Source organism: Schistocerca gregaria, chromosome 1 (genome assembly GCF_023897955.1).
Source record: "Schistocerca gregaria isolate iqSchGreg1 chromosome 1, iqSchGreg1.2, whole genome shotgun sequence".
In the NCBI taxonomy this organism is placed as follows: Eukaryota; Metazoa; Arthropoda; class Insecta; order Orthoptera; family Acrididae; genus Schistocerca; species Schistocerca gregaria.
The window spans coordinates 134,701,598-134,723,814 of NC_064920.1; the positions used below are offsets into that span (position 1 = coordinate 134,701,598).

The 22,217-nt window shown below is 45.9% G+C and overlaps 18 non-coding genes across 18 annotated transcripts; all 18 read left to right on the forward strand.

Moving 5' to 3' along the window:
• Positions 1-12,069: 12,069 nt before the first annotated feature.
• Positions 12,070-12,142, forward strand: Trnar-ccu (transfer RNA arginine (anticodon CCU)). The gene has a single exon. It is a non-coding gene; the product is annotated as a tRNA-Arg (tRNA).
• A 502-nt stretch (positions 12,143-12,644) lies between these two features.
• Positions 12,645-12,717, forward strand: Trnar-ccu (transfer RNA arginine (anticodon CCU)). The gene has a single exon. It is a non-coding gene; the product is annotated as a tRNA-Arg (tRNA).
• A 502-nt stretch (positions 12,718-13,219) lies between these two features.
• On the forward strand, positions 13,220-13,292 carry Trnar-ccu (transfer RNA arginine (anticodon CCU)). The gene has a single exon. It is a non-coding gene; the product is annotated as a tRNA-Arg (tRNA).
• Positions 13,293-13,794: 502 nt separating this feature from the next.
• Positions 13,795-13,867, forward strand: Trnar-ccu (transfer RNA arginine (anticodon CCU)). The gene has a single exon. It is a non-coding gene; the product is annotated as a tRNA-Arg (tRNA).
• Positions 13,868-14,369: 502 nt separating this feature from the next.
• Positions 14,370-14,442, forward strand: Trnar-ccu (transfer RNA arginine (anticodon CCU)). The gene has a single exon. It is a non-coding gene; the product is annotated as a tRNA-Arg (tRNA).
• Positions 14,443-14,944: 502 nt separating this feature from the next.
• Positions 14,945-15,017, forward strand: Trnar-ccu (transfer RNA arginine (anticodon CCU)). Its single transcript has one exon. It is a non-coding gene; the product is annotated as a tRNA-Arg (tRNA).
• A 502-nt stretch (positions 15,018-15,519) lies between these two features.
• Positions 15,520-15,592, forward strand: Trnar-ccu (transfer RNA arginine (anticodon CCU)). The gene has a single exon. It is a non-coding gene; the product is annotated as a tRNA-Arg (tRNA).
• Positions 15,593-16,094: 502 nt separating this feature from the next.
• On the forward strand, positions 16,095-16,167 carry Trnar-ccu (transfer RNA arginine (anticodon CCU)). The gene has a single exon. It is a non-coding gene; the product is annotated as a tRNA-Arg (tRNA).
• A 502-nt stretch (positions 16,168-16,669) lies between these two features.
• Positions 16,670-16,742, forward strand: Trnar-ccu (transfer RNA arginine (anticodon CCU)). Its single transcript has one exon. It is a non-coding gene; the product is annotated as a tRNA-Arg (tRNA).
• A 502-nt stretch (positions 16,743-17,244) lies between these two features.
• Trnar-ccu (transfer RNA arginine (anticodon CCU)) lies at positions 17,245-17,317 on the forward strand. The gene has a single exon. It is a non-coding gene; the product is annotated as a tRNA-Arg (tRNA).
• A 502-nt stretch (positions 17,318-17,819) lies between these two features.
• Trnar-ccu (transfer RNA arginine (anticodon CCU)) lies at positions 17,820-17,892 on the forward strand. The gene has a single exon. It is a non-coding gene; the product is annotated as a tRNA-Arg (tRNA).
• Positions 17,893-18,394: 502 nt separating this feature from the next.
• Positions 18,395-18,467, forward strand: Trnar-ccu (transfer RNA arginine (anticodon CCU)). The gene has a single exon. It is a non-coding gene; the product is annotated as a tRNA-Arg (tRNA).
• Positions 18,468-18,969: 502 nt separating this feature from the next.
• Positions 18,970-19,042, forward strand: Trnar-ccu (transfer RNA arginine (anticodon CCU)). The gene has a single exon. It is a non-coding gene; the product is annotated as a tRNA-Arg (tRNA).
• A 502-nt stretch (positions 19,043-19,544) lies between these two features.
• Positions 19,545-19,617, forward strand: Trnar-ccu (transfer RNA arginine (anticodon CCU)). Its single transcript has one exon. It is a non-coding gene; the product is annotated as a tRNA-Arg (tRNA).
• A 502-nt stretch (positions 19,618-20,119) lies between these two features.
• Trnar-ccu (transfer RNA arginine (anticodon CCU)) lies at positions 20,120-20,192 on the forward strand. Its single transcript has one exon. It is a non-coding gene; the product is annotated as a tRNA-Arg (tRNA).
• A 502-nt stretch (positions 20,193-20,694) lies between these two features.
• On the forward strand, positions 20,695-20,767 carry Trnar-ccu (transfer RNA arginine (anticodon CCU)). The gene has a single exon. It is a non-coding gene; the product is annotated as a tRNA-Arg (tRNA).
• A 502-nt stretch (positions 20,768-21,269) lies between these two features.
• Trnar-ccu (transfer RNA arginine (anticodon CCU)) lies at positions 21,270-21,342 on the forward strand. Its single transcript has one exon. It is a non-coding gene; the product is annotated as a tRNA-Arg (tRNA).
• A 502-nt stretch (positions 21,343-21,844) lies between these two features.
• Trnar-ccu (transfer RNA arginine (anticodon CCU)) lies at positions 21,845-21,917 on the forward strand. Its single transcript has one exon. It is a non-coding gene; the product is annotated as a tRNA-Arg (tRNA).
• Positions 21,918-22,217: the final 300 nt, after the last annotated feature.

Consider the following 22,217-nt stretch of genomic DNA (forward strand, 5'->3'; position numbering starts at 1 on the left):
TTCAGTCACCTCGGGTTAGGACCATGCGGTGCATTTGACCCGCGGGCGTCGAACGGTGGCGCTGGCAGCAGTCCACATACGCAGAGGAGGTTGGTGCGTGTCAGAGTACGGTGCAGCGGGTAAGTGTGCAGACGTTTTCAGATGTGTTAATGCTGACTGTGTGTTGAAAATCGCTCAAAGAACACATATTGATGACGTTATGAGGGGTAGAATATGAAGACCACTGGATGCTAGGCCACTAAGTGTGATCTCAAGATTATATCAACGATTCCAGCAGACAGGAAACGTGTCCAGGCGCTAGAGTACCGAACGTCAACAGTGTACAACACTACAAGAAGACCGATATCTCACCATCAGTGTCCGCAGATGACCACAGAGTACTGTAGGAAGCATTGCTCAGAACCCTACCACAGCCACAGGAACAGTTGTATCCAGGCAAACAGTCTACATACGACTGAACAATCGTGTTTTCTTCGCCTGAAGACCTGCAAGGTGCACTCCACTGACCCCTGGTCACAGGAGAGCCCGTAAAGCCTGGTGTCAAGAACACAGCACATGGTCGTTTAAACAGTGGTCCCACATTATGTTAACGGACGAGTCTCGGTATAGTCTGAACCGGGATTCTCGCCGGGTTTTCATCTGGCGTGAACCAGAAACCAGATACCAACCCTTGAGTGTCCTTCAAAGGGACTTATATGGAGGTTGTGGTTTGATGGTGTGGGGTGGGATTACGATTGGTGCACGTACACACCTGCTTGTCTGTGACAGAGCAACTGTAACAGGTCAGGTGTATTGGGACGCTATTTTTCACCACTATGTCCGCCTTTTCAGGGGTGCAGTGTGCCCTACCTTCCTCCTGATGGATGATAACGCAGTGCCCCACCGAACTGCCATAGGACCTTGAAACAGAAGATATCAGGGGAATGGAGAGACCTGCCGGATCTCCAGACCTAAAACCCATCGAGAACGTCTGGGATGCTCTCAGTGGACGTATTGCTGCAAGTCATAAAACTCCTAGGACACTTCAAGAGTTCCGACAGGCACTAGTGTGAGAATGGGAGGCTGTACCCCAGCAGCTGCTCGACTACCTGATCCAGAGTGTGCCCACCTGTTGTGCGGCCTGTGTACGTGTGCACTGTGATCAAAGCCCATATTGATGCCGGGGTACAAGCGCAGGAAACAGTAGTGTTTTGTAGGACATGTGTTTCGGGACGGTTTTCTCAACTTATCCACCAATACCGTGGACTTACAAATCTGTGTCTTGTCTGTTCCCTATGTGCCTAAGCTATTAACGCCACATTTATGTAGTGCCACGTCGTGTGGCACCACATTCTGCAACTATCCTTAATTTATGAGCATGTGTGCATATCAACGGGCTATGGTTATTATGCTAAACTTCATTATCTATCGTGTTATTCCGGAAGAAAGAATTTAATTTTTAAGGGTCCTCGATTCCTGGCGAAACGAGAAATGCTATGAGGTTTGGAAAAACAAATAAATGAAGTCATTACTGATTTATTTTGCACTGAGTATGCGCTTTTTAATAAGAAGGTGCTGACGTTAATTCCCCTCAGTTCCTCAGTTAACAAACCCAACAGACCACTGTTTCAGAATTCTCTTGCAATTGTGTCTGCACAATACGTTAGGGAGGTGAGACTATGTAAACTACACTGAGTTTTGGCAAAGGAAGCAAATTTTAACATGACAGAAAGAGAAATGGGCAGGTTTTACTCACAATTCCCCACTCGTGACACTTTTCTGAAAGTTACAAGTGGTTAGCTAGCAAAGCAGGAGAAAAAAATTTGCTGCATTTTTGGTGGAATTCTTTTTAGACACTAACCAAAGAGGATGTTAAAAATATTTTTGAATGGTCACCATGTAAGTGTGGATGTGAAGGTGCCGCACTTAATATTTACAAAAAATGTGAGCTTAGGCTTCAGCTTAGAATGGCACTTACCCATCAGTGCTTGGCATTTCCCCTACAGCGCCTGCCCGCAGCCTCCACCACTACCACTCTCCCCACTCATACCCTGCCGTTAGCCCATATACCAGTCACAGTATTCTGCGTGCAATTTACGGAATAGGGCGAATAGAAGTGTCCCAGACTAGTGTATACGATTGGACATGCTTCTGGACGTGAGAAAAAACAAAACCACAATGTAACATTGCTTGGCACAACAGGCGTACAGAAATTCCGTGGTACAGGATGGAGCAAACAGAAGTGGCGCAAGGAACTAAGTTCCACGATACAAAGAATCACAGTAGAGGAAAGGAAATAATAACAGATGTTTAAAGTGACTACCATTGATCTATTTTCACTATTGGGCCCTGGTCAGCAAGTTGGTAAGGACAGATCGAAGGTGAATTGCTGGAACTGCTGCAGTCCCTTCCCAAATGTTCTGTAGCAGTTCTTGAAGACTGTGAGGGTCGTCACGATACACTTTAGACTTGAGAGTTCCGCACCCAAACAAATCGCCCACTGACAGATCAGGTGACCTGGGTGGCCAGCTAGGGCCGAGACCACACTGACCCCTACTAAAAAATCTGTCAGGCGTGAAGATTGTGTCAATCTGGTGGATTGTTTGGCCAACAAAATAGCAGGTCAGCAACTGGAAGCAGTTAATTCCATAAATTATCTGGGAGTACGCATTAGGAGTGATTCAAAATGGAATGATCATATAAAGTTGATCGTCGGTAAAGCAGATGCCAGACTGAGATTCATTGGAAGAATCCTAAGGAAATGCAATCCGACAACAAAGGAAGTAGGTTACAGTACACTTGTTCGCCCAATGCTTGAATACTGCTCAGCAGTGTGGGATCCGCACCAGGTAGGGTTGATAGAAGAGATAGAGAAGATCCAACGGAGAGCAGCGCGCTTCGTTACAGGATCATTTAGTAATTGCGAAAGCGTTACGGAGATGATAGATAAACTCCAGTGGAAGACTCTGCAGGAGAGACGCTCAGTAGCTCGGTACGGGCTTTTGTTAAAGTTTCGAGAACATACCTTCACCGAAGAGTCAAGCAGTATATTGCTAACTCCTACGTATATCTCGCGAAGAGACCATGAGGATAAAATCAGAGAGATTAGAGCCCACACAGAAGCATACCGACAATCCTTCTTTCCACGTACAATACGAGACTGGAATAGAAGGGAGAACCGATAGAGGTACTCAGGGTACCCTCCGCCACACACCGTCAGGTGGCTTGCGGAGTACGGATGTAGATGTAGATGTAGAACCGAAGGGGCAGTTACTCCATCCTATTGGAAGTAACTGTAGGTCTTTTTCTCCCCGATTAATGTTGCCACAGATACATGTCCAATTGTATCTACTCGTCCAGTACACTTTTATTTGCCACACCCTGTACATGCATTTGGTTACATGGACACACAACTTAGTAACAGAAATGTTAACACTAGGGTTATGAACCTGGGAAAGTAGGGTCACTTGACAGTAGCCGATCATTTCCTCGCTTCAGCCAAAATCGTTTCTCCAGTAATACGAGGGACATTGAATAAGTTGTGTAACACTTTTTTTCTGAAAGCAATCTGATTTTTTTCAGGATTCAAATACGCAATATTATTCCCAAATGTTTTGACTACAATACCCCATTTTTCAAGGTAAACTCCTTTCAGCCTTGCGCCATTTAATTGAGAGGACCTAATTGCCTGCATGGTTTCATTCTAAAGGCCACGCCAAAGCCAACGTCTTTGCTGTATCAGTAACCTCCCCATCATCCACGTACTTCATCATGAGGAGTGCATTCTTCATTGGGCCAAACAGATGGAATGCAGAAGGTGAAAGGTCCAGGCAGTAGGGTAGATGAGGAAGATAGTCCAATGAAGTTCTGTGAACTCCTCTTGGGTGCGCACACTTCTGCGAGGCCTTATGTTGTCGTGGCGAAGGAGAATCCCGTTTTCATTTTTGTAGCGACCTATACGCTGAAGTTGTTTCTTCAGTTTCATGAGGTAGTGCAGTACAAGTCAGTGTTGGTCGTTGCATTGCACCATGAGGGAGGATATCTAACAGATCAGCCCCTTTACAGTCCCAGAAGACCGTCTCCGTGATTTTATCTTTGAGGGGACTTATTCTCTTGAGGAAGGGTGTTTTGGCGCCACTCCATGGACTGTCATTTGGCTTCCACGTCGAAGTGATGAACCCACGTTTCATCACCTTTGATGATATTCTACAAAATATTGTCACGATCAGCCTCGTAGCGTTTCAAATGACTCTGAGCACTATGGGACTTAACATCTGAGGCCATCAGTCCCCTAGAACTCAGAACTACTTAAACTCAACGAACCTAAGGACATCACACACACCCATGCCCGAGGCAGGATTCGAACCTGCGACCGTAGCGGTCGCGCGGTTCAAGACTGAAGCGCCTAGAACCGCTCGGCCATAACGGCCGCCGCCTCGTAACGCGCAACGATCTCCGCACAGACAGTCTTTCGTTGCCGTTTATTGTCCTCTATTAGGCTACGAGGTAAACAGCCGGTACACACTTTCGTGTACTTCAAATGGTGGACGGATGTGTCAGCACTGCTAACAGAGGCGCCACCTTGTTTCCATGATGGCGAACTCACATTGCTTTGTCCGCCGCCAGGTCTCCCTAGACATTCTGCAAGCGCCTATGAATATTTGCAATGCTCTGATTTTTCTCCAAAAGAAAGTCAGTGACAGTTCTCTGCTTGGAACACACCTCCGTTACAGACTCCACATCGATGGGTACGTACAGCAGCGCCATCTATCGGAATTTCGTGAAACTATGTGGGCTGAAACTGGAATATTCCACGATGCCCCACAGTAAATTCCGTCTTTTCTTACCCGAAATTGGCCTAAAAAAAGGTGTTGCATTGCTTCCTAAACGGCCCTCGTACAGAATTACCTGTGCCATATACATAGTACGGCACGATGTACAGAGATGCCACTGAAATTGAGAAGAACCAAAAAAACAACTTAAGCAGGATTGAAATTAGACAAGCTATGACCCTCAGTGCTAAATAAAGCAATCAGTTACAATTCTTCTGCATTAAAAACTACCATGAGACACGTTGGCAAGCTTCTGCGACCTTAGGCATAGGTCAGATGACGTCACGACCCGAGCGTTGTGCTATCACGTATAACAGAGTAGCCAAATAATGCACCGAAAGGCCAACTAGTGGAAAGTTTTGTAGGTTTTTTGACAATTCCTCCGTATGTTGTCGAGGGTGCTGTATCCGAATTATCAATGCATCACCAAAATTTCGGCTCGGACATAAGTTAAAAATGGAGGAAGACAAGAAAAAAATGGACTTCTTCTGTTTTTCGCTTACAGCTTCGAACCAATGAAAATTTCGGAAAAACTGACCACTTACGAAAGTAGAGAAGATAAAATATGTTGCGAATAGAGTTAGTAGCAAACATAATAAATTTAAATTTCATGCAGAAAAGCCAACACCGTGTTACTAGAGGAGGCCGAAATGCACGCGTTTTAGCTCACGCAGGCTGGCGTGACGTGGGAAGGACTATACTGACGCGAGGTCTGGAACATGAGAAGGTATTTGAATTCAGAAAGCGGACGTAATAAGTTTGACACTTACCTTTAATCCATTAATGATGAACGTCACTCTCCGCACGACTGCTACGATCGCAGGTTCGAATCCTGCCTCGGGCATGGTTGTGTGTAATGTCCTTAGGTTAGTTAGGTTTAATTAGTTCTAAGTTCTAGGGTACTAATGACCACCGATGTTAAGTCCCATAGTTCTCAGAGCCATGAACGTCGCTCTTCACGGTACATGAGTCACAATATTATCTGTTCTGATTATAGTAACTCAAAATGGCCCCTTGATATGTCGTAGCAAATGACGTAGCTGAAGGCTATGCTAAATTGTAGTCTGTGCAAATTAGAGCGTATGTAGTCAGTGAACCATAGCTAGCAAAGTCGGCTGTACAACTGGGGCGAGTGCTAGGGAGTCTCTCTAGACAAGACCTGCCGTGTGGCGGCGCTCTGTCTGCAATCACTGATAGTCGCGACACGCGGGTCCGACGTATACTAGCGGACCGCGACCGATTAAACGACTGCAACCTAGCAAGTGTGGTGTCTGGCGGTGACACCACACATTATTCCGGGGCCTCATTGCTCGTCACGTCACATATATTATGTAGATAGGTCGTTATTAGTCCCTCAGCAACCGCTGTGTGTCAGTGAGGATATGTGTACCAAATTTGTTTGAAATTGGTGGAAAGGTTTGGGGAGAGGTGTGCAACATACATACACACATTTTTATAATACATATGGATTAACGTATTAACATTTCGGAGTGACTCATCGCCATGGTAACTATGGTGAGTCGTTTGCTGCTAAAAACTAGAAACAAAGCTGCAGAGATTTATTCTTCGTCTTTTTCTGCAGCTTTTCCCAGAGCTATCATTTATCCTCATTTTTACGTAATTGCAATGTTAATTACAAAGCAACACATGTGGCACATAAAATAAATTTTGGCGAAGTAAATCAAATTTTTATGTATACTCAAGGAAAAATAATAAGCGATAGGTAAGATCTCGATAGAAAAATTTTGTTAATGAATTGAAAGCTGTCTAAAAATTATATTGTATTGGGGTAATACTTTCTACTAGCGCAAGGTTAATTTGCTGCTGCCTGCAAAGTAACTGTCGGATCTCCGGCGTTAATATGGGATGCCGTTTGCATTTTCAACAAGCGGCGGGAAAAGACTGCCGCCATTGACAATGCTAGCCAACAACCTTCATATACCTCAGACCCTTGCATGAACCGATTACTCAGGCACACTTCTATATTATGGTGGAAGAACGTCTTCCAGCATTTTTTTTTTTTTTTTTTTTTTTTTTTTTTTTTTTTTTTTTTTTTTGGCTGCTGAGAGAGAAGATGAAGAAGACGAGGAAGCTACCATCACAGAGTGCAAAGTCAAGCGGTACCTGCAAGCCCCTCTAAGAAGGAAGCTCAAGAGCACGATGAAATCAAAGCCTAGTATACCACATAGCGAGGAAGCGAGCAGTTGTTGGCGCGGTTTCTAAACCTGGAATAAACCGTAGAGAACTAACGATACACCAGGCAGTTAGCTTACTGCCAAAGCTGGACCGATGCCTTTGGCAATATCCTCCTGCAACGGCTGGATCACTACCTCAGGCAAGACGGCGTCCTGCCTGAACAACTAACTGACTTCAGTGTTCGACACTCCATCCCACATGAGCTGCTACGAGGAGGAGAAGACGCCACGATCACCTTCCATTACAAGGAATACTGCGGTATGGCTTTATTAGCAGCCACATGCGCTTTCGACATGGTGTGGCAACGTGCGATAATGTACAAGCTCTACACTGAAGGAATGGCTGCATGGTTGGTTGTGCTACTCGCAGGTTAACTTAAGAGCAGAACATTTTTTCGTCAGGATCGACACCGGTAAATCTATGGCCCGAAAAATGATCCCAGGAGAGCCACAAGAGCCTATCCCTCACAAGCCTATATTGCCGATCTCCCTACATCACCAGTGTTAACCAAATATATTTACGCGAATGGCACCACTTTAAATTTGCCGGACTTGGTTGTCACAATCCATTCAACGGTGGCATTAAGAAGCCTACACCTACCTCGATCCCTTGGCAGCAGATTGGAGCATTCGTCTTAATGCCGCGGAATGCTTGACAATGCTACTGACCACGAGTACCCTCCAAGCATTCTACTCACCAACAGACCGACGACGTGGACACTAAAGGTGAAATATCTTGGAGTGACAGTGGACCGCCGTGTACTTTGGAAGCATCCTGTCTGCGGCATCCACAAGAAAACAACCAACAACGAGGGCGCCCGCTATCGGCTCAGCAATGAAGCATCGGATCTCTCCGTTAAAAGCGGTGTTCACTCATCACGCAGCGTCAGGCAAGCTCGCGCTCGTCAGTTTCAAGCCCGCATCTCGTGGTCGTGCGGTAGCGTTCTCGCTCTCCACCCCCGGGTTCCCGGGTTCGATTCCTGGCGGCATCAGGGATTTTCTCTGCCTCGTGATGGCTGGGTGTTGTGTGATTTCCGTAGGTTAGTTAGGTTTAAGTAGTTCTGAATTCTAGGGGACTGATGACGATAGATGTTAGGTCCCATAGTGCTCAGAGCCATTTGAACCATTTTTGTCAGATTCAAAGCAGGTTTATGACAAGGCGAGGAACTACCAAGATCTATCATTCGCCGCTTGGGAGGAGCAATTAACAAAATGATCGCTAAAAGATAAAGCCAAGCCCCACACATACGTAAACAACTCGTTGTGAAATAAACACACAACGCACAATAATAGATACGCACCTGTTAAACACTGCAGTGTAAGTACATTACTACAACCCTGTAGAAGATGCAGCTGTGGATCAGCGGCAGAAGACATAACGAACCTTGCAAACCTACCATCGACGACTGTGCCAAAACCATCAATAACTAAAATGGTCTAGTTGGTGGAACGATAGACACAATTCAGATAGAAGCTCAACTGTAATAGTAACAGATGATATTAAGAGCTTTCAGCTATTTGCTTTGGCCGGCTAGGCAAAAAGTGAATGTTATGAGTAAAAATATACAAATTTTCCATGCAAATGTATGTCTTCGTGAATGTAGGGCAAAGGCCAACCACTTATTCACTAGCTACTAAGGGACGCACAATACTCACCAAAAGGCGGCAAAGCAAAGACATGATTAATGTAAGGCAAGTGATACAGTTGATTCATTTTGCACACAAATGTGAATGAAAAGAATAATGGCAAACACGCAACATTTAGAAAAGATATCAAACAAAAACAGTCACACAAGTTTCCAAGCACAAAAGATAGCATCCAACCCATGATCCCAATTTACAAAATGAAAAGCTGATTATTAATAAATGTAATCAAAAAATGTTCAAACCTATTAAACAACAATGTTTAAAACCGCGGCATACAGGTCAATCCCTGATTTAAAACAATGAGACACCAGTAAAATTTCTAGTAACGAACAACTCCGCAATTATTAAAACACTGATATTAATATGCCAAAAACGGCAAATTATAAATTATGCATACTGATCAGTCAAAACTTTATAACAGCTGCGACGCATCGTGGTGTGGAAACCATGATATCTAGGAAGTGGCTGCAGGGAGCTGGCACTACTTCGGCGCACACGTCGCCCAATTCCCGTAAACACCGAGGAGGGGGATGATAAGCTTTGACGCCATCAATCATATCACAGATGCGTTCGGTCAGGTCATGATCCGGCGAGTTGTGGGGCCATCACATCAATTAAACCTCGCCACTGTTTTCTTCAAAATAGTCCATCACGCTCCTTCCCTCGAAACAAGCGCATTATTTTGTTGAAAAATTCCACTGTCGTCAGCAAACGTATCGTCATGAAGGTGCGTACATGGTCTGCGACGCGCAGCGTACGACATGTTCTGGGGTACATTCAAGTTGATATCCGTGGGTACAGTGCAGCTCGTGCAATGCACCGTCACAACCAAAGCATGCCTCCACCTTCTCTGCGTCCCGCAGTAGAGGTGTGAACGAGTTGTTCACGTATAAGACGAAGGATTGGCGCCCAAACTTCGCCATGATGGGGAAGGTATAGGGATTCATCAGACCACGTAACACTCCGCCATGTGGCAACGTCCAGAGCCGAAGGTCACAGGGCTATTCCAAAAGCAGGTGCCGATGCCATGGTGTTAACGCTGACAAATGCATGGGACGTCGGCTGAGCGGGCCCATCCTTAGTAGTGATCCTTGCACTGTGTGTGTTCGGACAGATTCGTGATCTTCCCAGTATTAAAGACATGTTGGTCTCGCTATAGATGGCTGATTCTACTACTTTGCAAGTCCACCCAGCTGAGCCGTAGTAAAATTTGCTGTTTGAAGAGCGCGCCGCAGCGCGTAGTGTAATGCAGTCGCCCTCCGTTTCTGGCGGTGGCGCCGCTGTGGCAATCGCAGCTTTGGTGTCTCCCTCTGGTGGGAAAGGGGAAAGGTAGCCTGTTCACGTGCATTTAAGGAGCGCTATGAGCTCGGCAGTCAGTCGGTCGTGTGGAGTACCAGTCGGTCAGTCAGTGGGAGGCAGTTGGTCAGCCAGGGCAGTCTGTCAATCTGGGCGAGTCTGGTCAGTTGGTCAGCCAAGTTAGTCTGGGTCTGTCTCTCGTCCGCATTCATGAGGCGGTTAGTGTCTGTCGGTCGTCCGGAGTGCTGGTATGTGTTAGGCCGCCAGTCTCCTCGAGTTTGCTCAGGAAATGGGCATTGGCGGATGGATCGATCAGTTGGTCGATCGCGCACTGGGACACAAGATGACTTGCCGGCCTGGAGTGTCGGCGCATGTGAGGTCGCCACGTGAGTCCACTGGTCGAGCCGTACAGCGAGGGATATTGGCTTTGCGGCCGAAACGAGAGCAACAGAAGTCAACCCACGACGTCGGGCTGGCCGGGGCGAGCTGCGAAGCCGTCAGACGGGAGATTGGCGCACCGTCCTGCGTCCTTTAAAGCGGCTGGCAGCGGAAGATTCGGTAGAACGTTTTGGGGGTGCTGCGCCAGGTCTTCACCAGAAATCGCAGCTTATTAGAAGTTGAGTGACTGGACATATGTTGCGTCATTCAGTTGTTACATTGTACTTGTTTTCTTGGTTAGCCTCTTCTCCTCAGCCTGCTCGTCTGTCTCTCGTCCGCATTTGTTAGATTGCGTTTTTCTGTCTGTCTGTCGGTGTGTCGTACGTTAATAGCTGCCTCGGTCATGTATGTCGGATTCGGTTGACGAATTTATTGCTTAAAATCCGAATTTTTTAAATATGTTTCTATCTGGATTATTATCTTGCAAGGTGGTATATGTGAAATGTACAGCACTGCATTTTATGGGTTTTATTTAAAAGTAATTTTAGGTTATAAGCTTGCCAAACTTCCACCGTAAGAGCCCTTTAAAAAAAATTCCGCTTTCGGTGACAAAAAATTTGAGAGTTGTACCATTGCCATTTTTCTTACGGGGTGCGTAGGTTACGTGTTTGTGTGAGTTGTTAAAAAAAAATTTTAAAGTAATCTGTTGTGTTGCAGATTTGCACCAGTTTACTCTTTCAGAGGATGTTGTGAGCGGTCATGACTGCGGCCGAGTTGAAAGGGAGCAGGAAAGCTTCTCAGCCCAAAGGCTCCTACTGTTAATATTGCTCTTTGCCTCTAAATAAAACTGTAACTTGGCATTTCGAGGGAGCTTTTCTACTTATAATTTTAAACCTGTTTTGAAAAAACTTTTAGGAACAAAATTCACATTTCTAAAATTGTGAGGGTGCTTCTCTGCTTAAAACATTAAATCCCTTTTCGAAACACTTTTAGTAATAAATTCACATTCGTTAAAACTAATTTTTTATCAGTTACTACCTGGCAACTACTTCCACGCTCAGCTAGTGTGATCAAAGGTGTCAATGTTCTTGATGAATCGCAAGTAAAAAAATATATTTAATGAAAAAGTTATGTAAGTTAAAAATCGCCGTTCACCAGCCTACGACGTCTGATATCTGTAATAAAAGGTGAATGCAAAACAGCAAAAACGCGGCAATGACATCAAACTGATATCGCTGCTTGTTGGAACACTTACCAAGACAAGACACATTACGGACATGCCATTACCGAGATACAACGACACAAAAAACTCCGTTCTCACCAACCCGGACAAAATTTCAAACAACCGACTTGGCCGACTTAGCTCGACTGACGCTCGCTGACGCTCGGGTCGAACACTATACATACAACAGGAAAACGACATTCGACTACGAGAAACATGAGGATCTTGCATAACCTTTTAAAATTACTTGTTGCTAAACAGTATGACACATATGAATAGTCAGTCAACTGTCTTGTGTGCAGGACTTGGAGTTCAGATACGCTACAGCCTAAGGCGGCAGGTATAAGAATTGCCAGCAGAAAGTAGGTGCATGGACTTCGATACATCTGAGTATGTACATGAACACAAGAAAGGCTCATGCGACGTCCTGACTCTCTGCAGACGTAGGGGAGCGCACCAGGAAGGGTAAACTTCGCAAGTGTTCATTTTAGCAAGCACACCGCCAACACCGCTCCAGCCAGCCTCTGTGGCCTAATGGATAAGGCATCGGTCTCCTAAACCGGGGATTGTGGGTTCGAGTCCCACCAGAGGTACACGTTTTACTCACTGGGGCAAAATCTCTCTCACCACGTACAGATGTAATAGTTGAGAAAGTTGGCCTTCCTGAGTGTTTACAGGTATCCCAGATATCACGAAGATATGAAAATATGCACTTACTGACTAGCTGAAACGAAACTACGGCCATTATCAATCGAATTCTTAGCTGCGAAAATGTTTCGAAGCGCGATGGCGCTGCGAAAGGAAACGCTATTTTAAAATTACTTGTTGCTAAACAGTATGACACATATGAATAGTCAGTCAACTGTCTTGTGTGCAGGACTTGGAGTTCAGATACGCTACAGCCTAAGGCGGCAGGTATAAGAATTGCCAGCAGAAAGTAGGTGCATGGACTTCGATACATCTGAGTATGTACATGAACACAAGAAAGGCTCATGCGACGTCCTGACTCTCTGCAGACGTAGGGGAGCGCACCAGGAAGGGTAAACTTCGCAAGTGTTCATTTTAGCAAGCACACCGCCAACACCGCTCCAGCCAGCCTCTGTGGCCTAATGGATAAGGCATCGGTCTCCTAAACCGGGGATTGTGGGTTCGAGTCCCACCAGAGGTACACGTTTTACTCACTGGGGCAAAATCTCTCTCACCACGTACAGATGTAATAGTTGAGAAAGTTGGCCTTCCTGAGTGTTTACAGGTATCCCAGATATCACGAAGATATGAAAATATGCACTTACTGACTAGCTGAAACGAAACTACGGCCATTATCAATCGAATTCTTAGCTGCGAAAATGTTTCGAAGCGCGATGGCGCTGCGAAAGGAAACGCTATTTTAAAATTACTTGTTGCTAAACAGTATGACACATATGAATAGTCAGTCAACTGTCTTGTGTGCAGGACTTGGAGTTCAGATACGCTACAGCCTAAGGCGGCAGGTATAAGAATTGCCAGCAGAAAGTAGGTGCATGGACTTCGATACATCTGAGTATGTACATGAACACAAGAAAGGCTCATGCGACGTCCTGACTCTCTGCAGACGTAGGGGAGCGCACCAGGAAGGGTAAACTTCGCAAGTGTTCATTTTAGCAAGCACACCGCCAACACCGCTCCAGCCAGCCTCTGTGGCCTAATGGATAAGGCATCGGTCTCCTAAACCGGGGATTGTGGGTTCGAGTCCCACCAGAGGTACACGTTTTACTCACTGGGGCAAAATCTCTCTCACCACGTACAGATGTAATAGTTGAGAAAGTTGGCCTTCCTGAGTGTTTACAGGTATCCCAGATATCACGAAGATATGAAAATATGCACTTACTGACTAGCTGAAACGAAACTACGGCCATTATCAATCGAATTCTTAGCTGCGAAAATGTTTCGAAGCGCGATGGCGCTGCGAAAGGAAACGCTATTTTAAAATTACTTGTTGCTAAACAGTATGACACATATGAATAGTCAGTCAACTGTCTTGTGTGCAGGACTTGGAGTTCAGATACGCTACAGCCTAAGGCGGCAGGTATAAGAATTGCCAGCAGAAAGTAGGTGCATGGACTTCGATACATCTGAGTATGTACATGAACACAAGAAAGGCTCATGCGACGTCCTGACTCTCTGCAGACGTAGGGGAGCGCACCAGGAAGGGTAAACTTCGCAAGTGTTCATTTTAGCAAGCACACCGCCAACACCGCTCCAGCCAGCCTCTGTGGCCTAATGGATAAGGCATCGGTCTCCTAAACCGGGGATTGTGGGTTCGAGTCCCACCAGAGGTACACGTTTTACTCACTGGGGCAAAATCTCTCTCACCACGTACAGATGTAATAGTTGAGAAAGTTGGCCTTCCTGAGTGTTTACAGGTATCCCAGATATCACGAAGATATGAAAATATGCACTTACTGACTAGCTGAAACGAAACTACGGCCATTATCAATCGAATTCTTAGCTGCGAAAATGTTTCGAAGCGCGATGGCGCTGCGAAAGGAAACGCTATTTTAAAATTACTTGTTGCTAAACAGTATGACACATATGAATAGTCAGTCAACTGTCTTGTGTGCAGGACTTGGAGTTCAGATACGCTACAGCCTAAGGCGGCAGGTATAAGAATTGCCAGCAGAAAGTAGGTGCATGGACTTCGATACATCTGAGTATGTACATGAACACAAGAAAGGCTCATGCGACGTCCTGACTCTCTGCAGACGTAGGGGAGCGCACCAGGAAGGGTAAACTTCGCAAGTGTTCATTTTAGCAAGCACACCGCCAACACCGCTCCAGCCAGCCTCTGTGGCCTAATGGATAAGGCATCGGTCTCCTAAACCGGGGATTGTGGGTTCGAGTCCCACCAGAGGTACACGTTTTACTCACTGGGGCAAAATCTCTCTCACCACGTACAGATGTAATAGTTGAGAAAGTTGGCCTTCCTGAGTGTTTACAGGTATCCCAGATATCACGAAGATATGAAAATATGCACTTACTGACTAGCTGAAACGAAACTACGGCCATTATCAATCGAATTCTTAGCTGCGAAAATGTTTCGAAGCGCGATGGCGCTGCGAAAGGAAACGCTATTTTAAAATTACTTGTTGCTAAACAGTATGACACATATGAATAGTCAGTCAACTGTCTTGTGTGCAGGACTTGGAGTTCAGATACGCTACAGCCTAAGGCGGCAGGTATAAGAATTGCCAGCAGAAAGTAGGTGCATGGACTTCGATACATCTGAGTATGTACATGAACACAAGAAAGGCTCATGCGACGTCCTGACTCTCTGCAGACGTAGGGGAGCGCACCAGGAAGGGTAAACTTCGCAAGTGTTCATTTTAGCAAGCACACCGCCAACACCGCTCCAGCCAGCCTCTGTGGCCTAATGGATAAGGCATCGGTCTCCTAAACCGGGGATTGTGGGTTCGAGTCCCACCAGAGGTACACGTTTTACTCACTGGGGCAAAATCTCTCTCACCACGTACAGATGTAATAGTTGAGAAAGTTGGCCTTCCTGAGTGTTTACAGGTATCCCAGATATCACGAAGATATGAAAATATGCACTTACTGACTAGCTGAAACGAAACTACGGCCATTATCAATCGAATTCTTAGCTGCGAAAATGTTTCGAAGCGCGATGGCGCTGCGAAAGGAAACGCTATTTTAAAATTACTTGTTGCTAAACAGTATGACACATATGAATAGTCAGTCAACTGTCTTGTGTGCAGGACTTGGAGTTCAGATACGCTACAGCCTAAGGCGGCAGGTATAAGAATTGCCAGCAGAAAGTAGGTGCATGGACTTCGATACATCTGAGTATGTACATGAACACAAGAAAGGCTCATGCGACGTCCTGACTCTCTGCAGACGTAGGGGAGCGCACCAGGAAGGGTAAACTTCGCAAGTGTTCATTTTAGCAAGCACACCGCCAACACCGCTCCAGCCAGCCTCTGTGGCCTAATGGATAAGGCATCGGTCTCCTAAACCGGGGATTGTGGGTTCGAGTCCCACCAGAGGTACACGTTTTACTCACTGGGGCAAAATCTCTCTCACCACGTACAGATGTAATAGTTGAGAAAGTTGGCCTTCCTGAGTGTTTACAGGTATCCCAGATATCACGAAGATATGAAAATATGCACTTACTGACTAGCTGAAACGAAACTACGGCCATTATCAATCGAATTCTTAGCTGCGAAAATGTTTCGAAGCGCGATGGCGCTGCGAAAGGAAACGCTATTTTAAAATTACTTGTTGCTAAACAGTATGACACATATGAATAGTCAGTCAACTGTCTTGTGTGCAGGACTTGGAGTTCAGATACGCTACAGCCTAAGGCGGCAGGTATAAGAATTGCCAGCAGAAAGTAGGTGCATGGACTTCGATACATCTGAGTATGTACATGAACACAAGAAAGGCTCATGCGACGTCCTGACTCTCTGCAGACGTAGGGGAGCGCACCAGGAAGGGTAAACTTCGCAAGTGTTCATTTTAGCAAGCACACCGCCAACACCGCTCCAGCCAGCCTCTGTGGCCTAATGGATAAGGCATCGGTCTCCTAAACCGGGGATTGTGGGTTCGAGTCCCACCAGAGGTACACGTTTTACTCACTGGGGCAAAATCTCTCTCACCACGTACAGATGTAATAGTTGAGAAAGTTGGCCTTCCTGAGTGTTTACAGGTATCCCAGATATCACGAAGATATGAAAATATGCACTTACTGACTAGCTGAAACGAAACTACGGCCATTATCAATCGAATTCTTAGCTGCGAAAATGTTTCGAAGCGCGATGGCGCTGCGAAAGGAAACGCTATTTTAAAATTACTTGTTGCTAAACAGTATGACACATATGAATAGTCAGTCAACTGTCTTGTGTGCAGGACTTGGAGTTCAGATACGCTACAGCCTAAGGCGGCAGGTATAAGAATTGCCAGCAGAAAGTAGGTGCATGGACTTCGATACATCTGAGTATGTACATGAACACAAGAAAGGCTCATGCGACGTCCTGACTCTCTGCAGACGTAGGGGAGCGCACCAGGAAGGGTAAACTTCGCAAGTGTTTATTTTAGCAAGCACACCGCCAACACCGCTCCAGCCAGCCTCTGTGGCCTAATGGATAAGGCATCGGTCTCCTAAACCGGGGATTGTGGGTTCGAGTCCCACCAGAGGTACACGTTTTACTCACTGGGGCAAAATCTCTCTCACCACGTACAGATGTAATAGTTGAGAAAGTTGGCCTTCCTGAGTGTTTACAGGTATCCCAGATATCACGAAGATATGAAAATATGCACTTACTGACTAGCTGAAACGAAACTACGGCCATTATCAATCGAATTCTTAGCTGCGAAAATGTTTCGAAGCGCGATGGCGCTGCGAAAGGAAACGCTATTTTAAAATTACTTGTTGCTAAACAGTATGACACATATGAATAGTCAGTCAACTGTCTTGTGTGCAGGACTTGGAGTTCAGATACGCTACAGCCTAAGGCGGCAGGTATAAGAATTGCCAGCAGAAAGTAGGTGCATGGACTTCGATACATCTGAGTATGTACATGAACACAAGAAAGGCTCATGCGACGTCCTGACTCTCTGCAGACGTAGGGGAGCGCACCAGGAAGGGTAAACTTCGCAAGTGTTCATTTTAGCAAGCACACCGCCAACACCGCTCCAGCCAGCCTCTGTGGCCTAATGGATAAGGCATCGGTCTCCTAAACCGGGGATTGTGGGTTCGAGTCCCACCAGAGGTACACGTTTTACTCACTGGGGCAAAATCTCTCTCACCACGTACAGATGTAATAGTTGAGAAAGTTGGCCTTCCTGAGTGTTTACAGGTATCCCAGATATCACGAAGATATGAAAATATGCACTTACTGACTAGCTGAAACGAAACTACGGCCATTATCAATCGAATTCTTAGCTGCGAAAATGTTTCGAAGCGCGATGGCGCTGCGAAAGGAAACGCTATTTTAAAATTACTTGTTGCTAAACAGTATGACACATATGAATAGTCAGTCAACTGTCTTGTGTGCAGGACTTGGAGTTCAGATACGCTACAGCCTAAGGCGGCAGGTATAAGAATTGCCAGCAGAAAGTAGGTGCATGGACTTCGATACATCTGAGTATGTACATGAACACAAGAAAGGCTCATGCGACGTCCTGACTCTCTGCAGACGTAGGGGAGCGCACCAGGAAGGGTAAACTTCGCAAGTGTTCATTTTAGCAAGCACACCGCCAACACCGCTCCAGCCAGCCTCTGTGGCCTAATGGATAAGGCATCGGTCTCCTAAACCGGGGATTGTGGGTTCGAGTCCCACCAGAGGTACACGTTTTACTCACTGGGGCAAAATCTCTCTCACCACGTACAGATGTAATAGTTGAGAAAGTTGGCCTTCCTGAGTGTTTACAGGTATCCCAGATATCACGAAGATATGAAAATATGCACTTACTGACTAGCTGAAACGAAACTACGGCCATTATCAATCGAATTCTTAGCTGCGAAAATGTTTCGAAGCGCGATGGCGCTGCGAAAGGAAACGCTATTTTAAAATTACTTGTTGCTAAACAGTATGACACATATGAATAGTCAGTCAACTGTCTTGTGTGCAGGACTTGGAGTTCAGATACGCTACAGCCTAAGGCGGCAGGTATAAGAATTGCCAGCAGAAAGTAGGTGCATGGACTTCGATACATCTGAGTATGTACATGAACACAAGAAAGGCTCATGCGACGTCCTGACTCTCTGCAGACGTAGGGGAGCGCACCAGGAAGGGTAAACTTCGCAAGTGTTCATTTTAGCAAGCACACCGCCAACACCGCTCCAGCCAGCCTCTGTGGCCTAATGGATAAGGCATCGGTCTCCTAAACCGGGGATTGTGGGTTCGAGTCCCACCAGAGGTACACGTTTTACTCACTGGGGCAAAATCTCTCTCACCACGTACAGATGTAATAGTTGAGAAAGTTGGCCTTCCTGAGTGTTTACAGGTATCCCAGATATCACGAAGATATGAAAATATGCACTTACTGACTAGCTGAAACGAAACTACGGCCATTATCAATCGAATTCTTAGCTGCGAAAATGTTTCGAAGCGCGATGGCGCTGCGAAAGGAAACGCTATTTTAAAATTACTTGTTGCTAAACAGTATGACACATATGAATAGTCAGTCAACTGTCTTGTGTGCAGGACTTGGAGTTCAGATACGCTACAGCCTAAGGCGGCAGGTATAAGAATTGCCAGCAGAAAGTAGGTGCATGGACTTCGATACATCTGAGTATGTACATGAACACAAGAAAGGCTCATGCGACGTCCTGACTCTCTGCAGACGTAGGGGAGCGCACCAGGAAGGGTAAACTTCGCAAGTGTTCATTTTAGCAAGCACACCGCCAACACCGCTCCAGCCAGCCTCTGTGGCCTAATGGATAAGGCATCGGTCTCCTAAACCGGGGATTGTGGGTTCGAGTCCCACCAGAGGTACACGTTTTACTCACTGGGGCAAAATCTCTCTCACCACGTACAGATGTAATAGTTGAGAAAGTTGGCCTTCCTGAGTGTTTACAGGTATCCCAGATATCACGAAGATATGAAAATATGCACTTACTGACTAGCTGAAACGAAACTACGGCCATTATCAATCGAATTCTTAGCTGCGAAAATGTTTCGAAGCGCGATGGCGCTGCGAAAGGAAACGCTATTTTAAAATTACTTGTTGCTAAACAGTATGACACATATGAATAGTCAGTCAACTGTCTTGTGTGCAGGACTTGGAGTTCAGATACGCTACAGCCTAAGGCGGCAGGTATAAGAATTGCCAGCAGAAAGTAGGTGCATGGACTTCGATACATCTGAGTATGTACATGAACACAAGAAAGGCTCATGCGACGTCCTGACTCTCTGCAGACGTAGGGGAGCGCACCAGGAAGGGTAAACTTCGCAAGTGTTCATTTTAGCAAGCACACCGCCAACACCGCTCCAGCCAGCCTCTGTGGCCTAATGGATAAGGCATCGGTCTCCTAAACCGGGGATTGTGGGTTCGAGTCCCACCAGAGGTACACGTTTTACTCACTGGGGCAAAATCTCTCTCACCACGTACAGATGTAATAGTTGAGAAAGTTGGCCTTCCTGAGTGTTTACAGGTATCCCAGATATCACGAAGATATGAAAATATGCACTTACTGACTAGCTGAAACGAAACTACGGCCATTATCAATCGAATTCTTAGCTGCGAAAATGTTTCGAAGCGCGATGGCGCTGCGAAAGGAAACGCTATTTTAAAATTACTTGTTGCTAAACAGTATGACACATATGAATAGTCAGTCAACTGTCTTGTGTGCAGGACTTGGAGTTCAGATACGCTACAGCCTAAGGCGGCAGGTATAAGAATTGCCAGCAGAAAGTAGGTGCATGGACTTCGATACATCTGAGTATGTACATGAACACAAGAAAGGCTCATGCGACGTCCTGACTCTCTGCAGACGTAGGGGAGCGCACCAGGAAGGGTAAACTTCGCAAGTGTTCATTTTAGCAAGCACACCGCCAACACCGCTCCAGCCAGCCTCTGTGGCCTAATGGATAAGGCATCGGTCTCCTAAACCGGGGATTGTGGGTTCGAGTCCCACCAGAGGTACACGTTTTACTCACTGGGGCAAAATCTCTCTCACCACGTACAGATGTAATAGTTGAGAAAGTTGGCCTTCCTGAGTGTTTACAGGTATCCCAGATATCACGAAGATATGAAAATATGCACTTACTGACTAGCTGAAACGAAACTACGGCCATTATCAATCGAATTCTTAGCTGCGAAAATGTTTCGAAGCGCGATGGCGCTGCGAAAGGAAACGCTATTTTAAAATTACTTGTTGCTAAACAGTATGACACATATGAATAGTCAGTCAACTGTCTTGTGTGCAGGACTTGGAGTTCAGATACGCTACAGCCTAAGGCGGCAGGTATAAGAATTGCCAGCAGAAAGTAGGTGCATGGACTTCGATACATCTGAGTATGTACATGAACACAAGAAAGGCTCATGCGACGTCCTGACTCTCTGCAGACGTAGGGGAGCGCACCAGGAAGGGTAAACTTCGCAAGTGTTCATTTTAGCAAGCACACCGCCAACACCGCTCCAGCCAGCCTCTGTGGCCTAATGGATAAGGCATCGGTCTCCTAAACCGGGGATTGTGGGTTCGAGTCCCACCAGAGGTACACGTTTTACTCACTGGGGCAAAATCTCTCTCACCACGTACAGATGTAATAGTTGAGAAAGTTGGCCTTCCTGAGTGTTTACAGGTATCCCAGATATCACGAAGATATGAAAATATGCACTTACTGACTAGCTGAAACGAAACTACGGCCATTATCAATCGAATTCTTAGCTGCGAAAATGTTTCGAAGCGCGATGGCGCTGCGAAAGGAAACGCTATTTTAAAATTACTTGTTGCTAAACAGTATGACACATATGAATAGTCAGTCAACTGTCTTGTGTGCAGGACTTGGAGTTCAGATACGCTACAGCCTAAGGCGGCAGGTATAAGAATTGCCAGCAGAAAGTAGGTGCATGGACTTCGATACATCTGAGTATGTACATGAACACAAGAAAGGCTCATGCGACGTCCTGACTCTCTGCAGACGTAGGGGAGCGCACCAGGAAGGGTAAACTTCGCAAGTGTTCATTTTAGCAAGCACACCGCCAACACCGCTCCAGCCAGCCTCTGTGGCCTAATGGATAAGGCATCGGTCTCCTAAACCGGGGATTGTGGGTTCGAGTCCCACCAGAGGTACACGTTTTACTCACTGGGGCAAAATCTCTCTCACCACGTACAGATGTAATAGTTGAGAAAGTTGGCCTTCCTGAGTGTTTACAGGTATCCCAGATATCACGAAGATATGAAAATATGCACTTACTGACTAGCTGAAACGAAACTACGGCCATTATCAATCGAATTCTTAGCTGCGAAAATGTTTCGAAGCGCGATGGCGCTGCGAAAGGAAACGCTATTTTAAAATTACTTGTTGCTAAACAGTATGACACATATGAATAGTCAGTCAACTGTCTTGTGTGCAGGACTTGGAGTTCAGATACGCTACAGCCTAAGGCGGCAGGTATAAGAATTGCCAGCAGAAAGTAGGTGCATGGACTTCGATACATCTGAGTATGTACATGAACACAAGAAAGGCTCATGCGACGTCCTGACTCTCTGCAGACGTAGGGGAGCGCACCAGGAAGGGTAAACTTCGCAAGTGTTCATTTTAGCAAGCACACCGCCAACACCGCTCCAGCCAGCCTCTGTGGCCTAATGGATAAGGCATCGGTCTCCTAAACCGGGGATTGTGGGTTCGAGTCCCACCAGAGGTACACGTTTTACTCACTGGGGCAAAATCTCTCTCACCACGTACAGATGTAATAGTTGAGAAAGTTGGCCTTCCTGAGTGTTTACAGGTATCCCAGATATCACGAAGATATGAAAATATGCACTTACTGACTAGCTGAAACGAAACTACGGCCATTATCAATCGAATTCTTAGCTGCGAAAATGTTTCGAAGCGCGATGGCGCTGCGAAAGGAAACGCTATTTTAAAATTACTTGTTGCTAAACAGTATGACACATATGAATAGTCAGTCAACTGTCTTGTGTGCAGGACTTGGAGTTCAGAT